The sequence below is a fragment of the Penaeus chinensis genome, chromosome 12 (assembly GCF_019202785.1).
Source record: "Penaeus chinensis breed Huanghai No. 1 chromosome 12, ASM1920278v2, whole genome shotgun sequence".
Taxonomy (NCBI): domain Eukaryota; kingdom Metazoa; phylum Arthropoda; class Malacostraca; order Decapoda; family Penaeidae; genus Penaeus; species Penaeus chinensis.
The window spans coordinates 30,346,549-30,356,548 of NC_061830.1; the positions used below are offsets into that span (position 1 = coordinate 30,346,549).

A 10,000-nucleotide genomic window follows, 5' to 3' on the forward strand; every position below is an offset into this window, starting at 1 on the left:
ATTCTATTCCCGAGATACTCTTAGGTGAAGAAGGCCTGTGGGATGGCCTCGAAAGCTGTTATTTTGCTAGATTGATCAAACGTGTTGCAAGGAAGTTGAGACGTGCCAGGTCCCTACATAACGGGATATCTTGGGACTAGAAGTGAAGGGTGGATGTGGCAATGTGCCTTCCTCGCTGTTTGTTCCCATAGATGATTTGACGACAATCAGTGACTCAATCGGTAACAGTGATGGTGAACGTGTGTGTGTGTGGAATACAGCAAGTCAGAGAGAACCGAACACCAGTGACGATGATATTAATTCTGAGAAGAGGATGATTTTACAGTCAAATTTAGGAAGAAAAGAGAAATCGTAAAAAAAAAAAAAAAAAAAACATCGGCTTTAAACAAAATAATCTTGAAGGTAGTGATGGCAATCATGATAAAACTCATTTATATTTCTGCTAATGATCCCCCAAAATTATAAATTATTAGACGCTAGAAATTGTTTTTAAAAAATCTAAATAAAATGCTTTTATGACTAAACTGAAAACCTCTAAAAAACTAACTTTGACATATTAGAAAAAAGACATTGAGATTCCACAATATTTGAAATGTAAATGGATATCCTAGCAAACCAATATCCTATAATGTATCGCTCTGGTAATGAAATTCACAGCTAAATTCCAATCAGGTGATCTCTGGGCCATGCTAAGTCCACCCACAAATTCTCTTCATATTTAATCAGGATCTATTTTCCTGCAGACAAACTAATTAATCCTCTCAGAAGCAAGAGAACTTCACGATAAAAGAAAATCTTGATGTTGGTATAGTTTGAATGAAATAAAATGACAATGATAAAAATGGGCTTAATGAATTTATAAGTATAACAGTTCTCATGATATATTCATAACAAAAAAGACGCTAAAACAAGCATAATAATAATCGCCAAAAGAATAAGTGATATAAGAAAAAGCTAGTTAACATGAAATTAAAAATGCAATCGTGAATATAATGATAAGAATAATGATATAAATAATACAATGGTAAATAAGGATAAAGATGAGAAAACAGAAATGACGAAAATGATGCAGTACTAGAAATAACAAAACTATTGATATGATAATCATAATAATAGCATAAAAATAAATGATAATGGAGGTGGGAGGAAATAGAAACGTAAAAAAAATGATTTGAATATTTTGATTCAGTCTCGTCAGCTGATACGCGGCAGTTATGTAATCTCCTATCCTGTAATTTCACTGCGTGCATGATATTACTCTCTGAATGTCTCTGGGGGAGTGCAGTGTTATGTGTAGGAGATGAGTGTGGAGGGCTGCAGTGTTAGAATACACACACATACACACACACACACACACACACACACACACACACACACACACACACACACACACACACACACACACACAGACACACACACACACACACACACACAAACAAACACACGAGCGCAACGCCTAACCAATGATATAACAAATAAACAAAATTAAATATATGCAGCAAAAACTATTATACATACACGAAAATAAAAATGAACATGTTACGCAACCATACACCAATGTGCTGTACAAACCATTTTATTAATAAATCCCTTGAATGATAATGTATAAAATATAATCGTATTCTTCCTCATAATATGAATATGCATGAATATGAATTAAACAATGCCATCAACAAGGTAGCAACTGAGTTTGCTCAATCTGACAGCATCACCTGAAGCTGTCGTGTAAACAAATGTCGGTTCGTTGCATGCATACCCAAAGCGTGTTATTTAACAAACGTCTTAACCTTTACAATGACAGGAGTCTTTCCTTTTGTTACTGTATTATCATATTTATCCTATCCATGTTTTTTCTCTTAGTAATTGCATGTTGTTGTAAGTACAGAGCAGAGGATTTGGATACCGATCCAAAGTAAGAATGTACACACGCACACCCATAACACGCAACACAGTTTAAATCAACAGAGCGCAGTAACAAGATAAAACAAGAAACACAACATAACACAATACAATAAAACAAAAGACGAAACAAAGCACAAACACACCAAAACAAAACACAACACGAACACGAACACGATTACGAACACAAAACATACACACAGCAAAACACGACACAAATCACACACATGCACTCAGCAGAGGAACACGCAGACACCACAACATAACACAGCATAACACAATAAAATACAATAGAGCATAACACAAAACACGCCCAACACAACACATACACATATACATGCACACACATAAATATATAGAGGAAATTATAAATTGGCAAATCGACAAATAGATTATTTGTATGATAGACAGATAGATAAAACGAAAGGCAGATAAACATACAGAGAGAAAGGCAGATGAAATACTGGCTGAAATTGTGGTGCATAATATGTACTTGAACTTACTGTACAGTTTACTTAGAATCAATGGCCATGAGAATGTCACTGTTTTTTATATATTATCATCATTACTTAATGTTAGTATCATTGTTCAAAAGTGAATTATAAAATAGCAGACCAACACTGTAATACGAAAATACGAATAATACGTGTCACAATTATTCTTTTATGGGCGTTATTAACCTGTCTATCTCTCTGTCATTCTCTTTCTTTCTTTTATTCTTGTATTATTAAATCTGTGGTTTCCTTCTAACCTCTCTGCTATATTTCCTTTCAGCGAAATCTAATATAAGAATGACAGAAAAAGAGAAAAGAAAACGGACAATAAAGTGATAAAAGGCCAACTGTATCCATATGAACATAAACCAGAATTACAAAACGAGAAAAGAAAGAAAGAAGAAAAAGACAAAGTGTAGAAAGACGCGAACCAAGAAAAGAAAAAGAAAAAGAAAATAAAGAAAAAAAAAGAGAAAGAAAAAATAAAAAAATAAAAAAAGAAACATAGATAGATTGATTAGAAAACGAGAAACGAAAAATGCTAATAAACACGGGAATAATCCGACTGCTCATTTTCTCGTGTGTGGCACTTGGCTCTTGGTGCGTCGACGCTCAAGATGCCAGAGGGTCTTCGAGGAGGACCAAGGAGGGGGACGTGGCGGCGAAGTACGGGGTTCAAGGAAGACATCTCGGACGAAATTCCTTCAGGAGGCTGGACAACGACTCGATCTCCACATCTCATCCGTGAGTAGTTTATTTTTTTAGGTATTTGTTTCTTAAGTTTTTTTTTTTTTTTAAATCATTTTTCGTTATAGTTTTATTTATAACTGTATTTTTCCTTACTTTTTCATTATCCTGATTATCGGTCAACTCCTATACATTTTGCCCCTGCTTTCCTTCTGTCACCCGTTCCCTGTAGATAAAAAAAATACTATAAGAGAGAGAGAGAGAGAGAGAGAGAGAGAGAGAGAGAGAGAGAGAGAGAGAGAGAGAGAGAGAGAGAGAGAGAGAGAGAGAGAGGGGGGGGGGGGGGGAGGGGGATAAAGAGAGAAAGAGAGAAAGAGAGAGAGATAGAGAGAGAGAGAGAGACACAGAGAGAGAGAGAGAGAGAGAGAGAGAGAGAGAGAGAGAGAGAGAGAGAGAGAGAGAGAGAGAGAGAGAGATAGAGGGGGGGGGGGGGAGAAAGAGAGAAAGAGAGAAAGAGAGAGAGAGAGAGAGAGAGAGAGAGAGAGAGAGAGAGAGAGAGAGAGAGAGAGAGAGAGAGAGAGGGGGGGGGGGGGAGGGAGAAAGAAAGAGAGAGAGAGAGAGAGAGAGAGAGAGAGAGAGAGAGAGAGAGAGAGAGAGAGAGCGAGCGAGCGAGCGAGCGAGAGAGAGAGAGAGAGAGCGAGCGAGCGAGAGAGCGAGCGAGAGAGCGAGAGAGAGAGCGAGAAAGAGAGCGAGAGAGAGAGAGAGAGAGAGAGAGAGAGAGAGAGCGAGAGAGAGAGAGAGAGAGAGAGAGAGAGAGAGAGAGAGAGAGAGAGAGAGAGAGAGAGAGAGAGAGAGAGAGATGGAGAGAGAGGGGCAGGATGGACTGACAGCAATACGTAATAAATATATATATATATATATATATATATATATATATATATATATATACATACATACATATGTGTATATATATATATATATACATATACATATATATGTATATATATGTATATATATATATATATATATATATATATATATATATATATATATATATATATATATATATATGAGATGTGTAAACTCTTGAATAGAATTATCAAACACAAATATATATGGCGTGCAAAATAAAAAGCACAGATAATCAATAGTTAGAACCGAAATAATGGCGGTGATGATATTGATAACGATGACGACTGACTGTCTGTATTTATGAATTCTGAGAATGCAAATTTTAAAACAAAATCTAACCAAACTTATCAAGCAAAGAGAGCACATGAAAAATAGTTAAATTTTCAACCAATTCACAGATAAAACGAATACAAAATTCCGTGTCCCGCCATCCCTAAAGCAAAGGAAATTTGATGCAGGGTTTCAGGTCGGTGTGTGGGAGAGGAAAACGAGCATCACGGGGCTGAGCTGTGATGCTCAGTCTTGAACCTCCCTTAACATCGGATGTGATGAGTTTAACTTTTTGAATGCTTGCAAAGCACTACGAGAGTTCCAATATATTACAACAGAATGGTTCCTAAGATCTCTTGTCATTTTGACTGCTGCAAGGATGGCATGTAACTCTGCAGTGAAGAACTGCAATCTTCCAAAGCCAACACCATTTTCAGATTTCGAACTATCTGTATAGTATATATTGCATTCTATCCTTGATACTTAGAAGTGTGTTGAAGGACCTCTCCCTCTTCCCTATTCCGGCCAAATCTAGTTCGACTAGGTCTAAATGGGGAACTGGGCAGTTCAAACAGCTAGAACCTTGGAGAGATTCAAATTGAGATCCTCCACATGTATGATGTATTAGTTCCCGGAATCCTTTGTATTCTCGTGTTCATGTAGTCCCGCTGAAATGAAAGAGGTGGTTTTCCACTCTCAGCATACAGGGACTCCACAGGTCAGAGCAGGTGTTGACACAGATGTACTCTGTCCAACGATCTTGCGCATTTGTCCCATACCCATGCTAAGGGGGTCCTGGACCTAATCAAGGAGCTTCCTTTAGCACTCGCCTGGCCTTGGCTCAGATCCTTTTGTGATGGATCAAGGACACATTGCTTTGTTTCAGCTGTCTTAATGCAGCTTTTCTTGCTCTGACAGCCTGTTGGCATTCATCAGACCTCCGGTATCGGAGGTCGATGGTACTGCCTGCTACTTTTTGGGAATGAATGCTTCTGCTGCAAGATGAATTCATGATGTGAAGTGATCAGAAGCATCTTGAACAGACTAGATATAATTCATAGATCCATACATTACTGTAGCTGATCTAAAAGGATTCCAGTCTGCATGTTCAAGTCGCCATCTTTAAAAGTATCGGAAAGTGGTCGCTTCCATGACCTGCCTAGTGAAATCCAACTGTGCACCAGGTGGACTGACAGGTCAGTATTGGAGAATGTCACAGTTTGAATTTGGAAGCATGTGGGTGCGTCCCTCTTTATCTGCACAAAGTGTCTCCCCAGGGGTAGAAATGGATGAGGCAACTGCCCAAGTAGATCTTTCAAATTGTCTATGTTGAGATTATGTAGAGGAAGGTAGACGGATGCAACAGTTTAAGGTCGTGTCAAGCCTATCCTTTCAGCCTTCACCTTGATGAGATCCATTATCAAAGGTCCCATAATGGGCTTGAACTTGGAATCCTTTCAAGAAACTAGGATGCTTTTCCCTGGTCATAACCTCTTGTAGGCATACACAAACTGGGTTACATGAAGCTCCTCCCATTTTGCATGAATATCCTGACAATTCCATTGAATCAGAGTATCCAGTACTTCAGGTTGATAGACTACTTTTTCATAAGGTGTTTGGTAGCACCTGTGGTTAAGGCCTGCCCCAAACCTTTCGGCTCTCCCTTACCAGCGTCTTGGGAGTGCTTTTTGGATGGATGTTGTTTACCTGTGGAATTGTTTTCCACGTGTTTTCTTTGGAGAGGCTCAGGATTCCTTTGCCTACGCAAAGGGTGCTTATATATATATATATATATATATATATATATATATATATATATATACATTTATATATATATGTATATATACATATGCATATATATGATACATATATATACACACACACACACACACACACACATATATATATATATATATATTATATATCATATATTATATATATATACATTTACATAAATACATATATATATATATATATATATATATATATAAGTATATAAATACATATATGTATATGTATATACATGTATATACATGTATAAATATATATATATATATATATATATATATATATATATATATATAGAACACACACACACACACACACACACACACACACACACACACACACATATGTGCATATATATATATACATATATATATATATATATATATATATATATATATATATATATATATATATATATGTGTGTGTGTGTGTGTGTGTGTGTGTGTGTGTGTGTGTGTGTGTTCGTTAGTGTATATATATAGTTATGTATATATGTACATATGTATATATATATTTATATATATACATATATGTATTCATATATACATATATACATATGTATATATATGTAAATGTATATATATATATATATATATATATATACGCATATATATACATACATGCATGCACACACACACACACACACACACACACACACACACACACACACACACACACACACACACACACACACACACACACACACACACATATATACATATCTAGGAGAGAAAACGAGCATCACAGGGCTGAGCTGCCTTGGCCCTCCGATCAGCTTGCTCATTCCTACGGATACCAAAATCTTCTATCGAGCTGACAGCAGTGCAAGTTAATCTTGAACCTCCCTTAACACTGGATGTGATGAGTTTAACTTTTTGATCGCTTGCAAAGCATTACAAGAGTCCCAATAGATTACAACAGAATGGTTCCTAAGGTCTCTAGTAATTTTGACTGCTACAAAGATGGCATGTAACTCTGCAGTGAAGTACTGTTATCTTGCTCCTGGTCATTGCTGCTAAGCCGACACCATTTTCAGTTTGTGTTGAAGAAATTTCTGCCTGATTTCTGCTTCGGATCTCTTCTCCTTCCCTATTCCGGCCAAATCTAGTTTGACTAGGTCTCAGGGGGAACTGGGCAGTTCAAACAGCTAGAACCTTGGAGAGATTCAAATTGTGATCTTCCACATGTATGGTTTTCCACTCTCAGTATACAGGTGTTGACACAGATGTGCTCTTTCCAACGATCTTTTGCACCTTGTCCTATACCCATGCTAAGGGGTCCCACCGTTGAGGCCTCAGGAGCCTTGTCTGATGGCTCTAAAGACATTATTTTAGGAAGAGAAGTCCTTGTGACAGGCTCAGGATTCCTTTGCCTGGGCAAAGGGCACACCTGAGTCTTTGGTTCAGGGCGATTTTTTCAAACAGTGGAGGCTCCTGTGGATGTGGTGGCAGCTGGAGCTGTCACCGTTGAGGCCTCTGAGGTCTTTCCTAATGGATCCAAAAACCTTACTTTGGGAAGAGTCTCCCCAATAGACCCTTCACTACTACTCTGCTTTTGGTGAAGTTTCTGAATTTGAAGCTCTGGAAAACTAACTTTCTCCTTGTTCCTAATTATAATACTTTATTTGATGAAGCTTCATGGGCTTCTTCGTGGACCTGTACAGTGTCATCTCCTTGATGACCTGTTGTACCACACTTTACACACATTCTTGGTAGTCCATTTTCCTTAAGACAGCTAGAGTTGGCTCCATGTCCATGCCCGGGCAGTGAACACACTGCTTAGGGATTGGTGCATATGGCTTTGCCTTGAGGTGGTACTATGCCAACTTAACTAATTCCAGAAGGAATAACGATTCAAATGTTAGAAGAGCTGGTGTCAATTGTTCCACACCAACTTTCTTCTTAGATGCTTTACTGCCACTTCCTTAAAATTCTTTAGTTCCTCTAAGAGATTCCCCTCATAATACCGGGAAAAGACATTTCCCTTCTACTGATTGAAGGTTTTGTGAGGACAATATAAGACTTGAAACTATCAGGCAAAATGTCATTTTGCTATGAGGTGATCCGAGGATCACGTTGACACACCTCAACTATCTTGCAATGCACTTCAAAAATCAATGGTCTTCACCATACAGTATTTATGATAAGACACTTTCCTATTTACCATATAAGATTTCTTTGAGGAAATTGTGGACTCTTTCACCTACCTTGGCAGCAAAATGCCTATCAATGGCATCCCTGAGGAGGAAGTGAACATACCCATATGAAAGGCACAGGCTACCTTTAAGTCACTCCAAGACTGTCTGTGGAAAATACCTGGTGTAACATTATCGACCAAATTAAAGGTATACCTCACCTCTGTGAGACTAGTACTGATGTATGCTTGTGAGACCTGGCTTGAACGAAAGTCTGATGTAGATGCATTCAGGCATTCTCAAACTCAGTTATCTTGATCGTCTGGGAAGCATTCCAGTTCCCATTCTTGCCCTTTGGAATGTGGAAAGGTTATAGAGTGACAATGGGTAATGTCCGAAAGGGATTGTTCAGGGGATTGCATTGTCGTCAGGGAGCGAGCCGTATTTTTTAAAGCATACAAATTAGAATTCTTAATTTGCTCACCCCCACCCACCATAGAGTCCAACAATGAGAAGCTATAGGTTAGGGAACAGCCATAGGGAAGAAGTGTGGAATCATACGCAGTCTCCGCCTAGTGTTGATGGCAGCCGAGGTACCTATGCGATGCCGACTGGGACCCTGGCCATATTTAACCAACCAATTAACTTGACCGGGCCTTGAACAAGCCACCCGTCTAACCAGAATAGAGGATTAAAGATGTGTGTTGTTAGATGTAGGCGCAGCGTGCAACATTGCTCAACCTTCAGGACTCCTGTCCCCAACGATACGGCAAACACATGTGGGAGAGTTCTCCCTGGTCCAAAAATGGAATGAACAGGGGTGGGTGCATCATCCCTTCTCATAGGCCTTGATGCACCTTGGAGCCATTTTTTATCATCCCTCACTAGTGACCCCTCCAGTATGGGTAGCCCTCTGGTCCGGTTCACTAGATCACTGGGACCTCAAGCCCCCCCACTACGGCAAGGCGGCCACCACTAAGGGTACATAGGCGATGGCATGCATACCTCGGAATACGAAAACCTGGACCGGACCTGTCTGCGCTGCCGCCACCTGAGGGGCATGTTGTAAAGACGTAAAGACTTGAGCAACAGCTGAAAATCTTATAGATGTATAGATACACATTCTGACAGAGAGAGAGAGAGAGAGAGAGAGAGAGAGAGAGAGAGAAAGAGAGAAAGAGAGAAAGAGAGTAAGAGAGTAAGAGAGTAAGAGAGTAAGGGAGTAAGGGAGTAAGAGAGTAAGAGAGTAAGAGAGTAAGAGAGTAAGAGAGTAAGAGAGTAAGAGAGTAAGAGAGTAAGAGAGTAAGAGAGTAAGAGAGTAAGAGAGTAAGAGAGTAAGAGAGAAAGAGAGAAAGAGAGAAAGAGAGAAAGAGAGAGTGAGAGAGAGAGGGGGGAGGGAGGGATGGAGAGAGAGAGAACAAACTGATTGGGAGAGAGGGGTTGGGGCTAGAGCGAGAGCCAGCGAGAAAAATAAAGACAAACCAAAAGACAGAGACCATTTTCGACTTCCAAAAAGAGAAACAGCCGAATGACTCACCTCCCAGCTAAACTCAATATCAAAATTTAATCCGCATGCGACCCCCCTTTCTCCCCTCATCTTCTCCTTCCCCCACTCCCCCTCCTTCCCCCCTCCTCACCTCCAACCAACAAACAGGCAGAGTAGGACGTCATAAAAAAGTAAAGGGAATCCCCAAAACAGGATGGTGCATTCTGGAGCCCAAGGCACGGGTCTTCTTGTTTTTTTGCTTGGCGAGCGTTCTTTACGTCCGTTAGCGCGGGAGAGAGAAGACTGACAGGCACGGAGAGGGAGAGGAAG

The 10,000-nt window shown here is 39.4% G+C and overlaps 1 long non-coding RNA gene across 1 annotated transcript in view; it reads left to right on the top strand.

Annotated features, from left to right (window-relative positions):
- LOC125031154 overlaps positions 1-2,783 on the top strand; it is a 9,255-nt gene extending 6,472 nt beyond the window's left edge. The window contains exon 2 of the long non-coding RNA XR_007115456.1: positions 2,674-2,783. This is a non-coding gene — a long non-coding RNA (uncharacterized LOC125031154). The remainder of the gene's footprint in view (positions 1-2,673) is intronic.
- Positions 2,784-10,000: the final 7,217 nt, after the last annotated feature.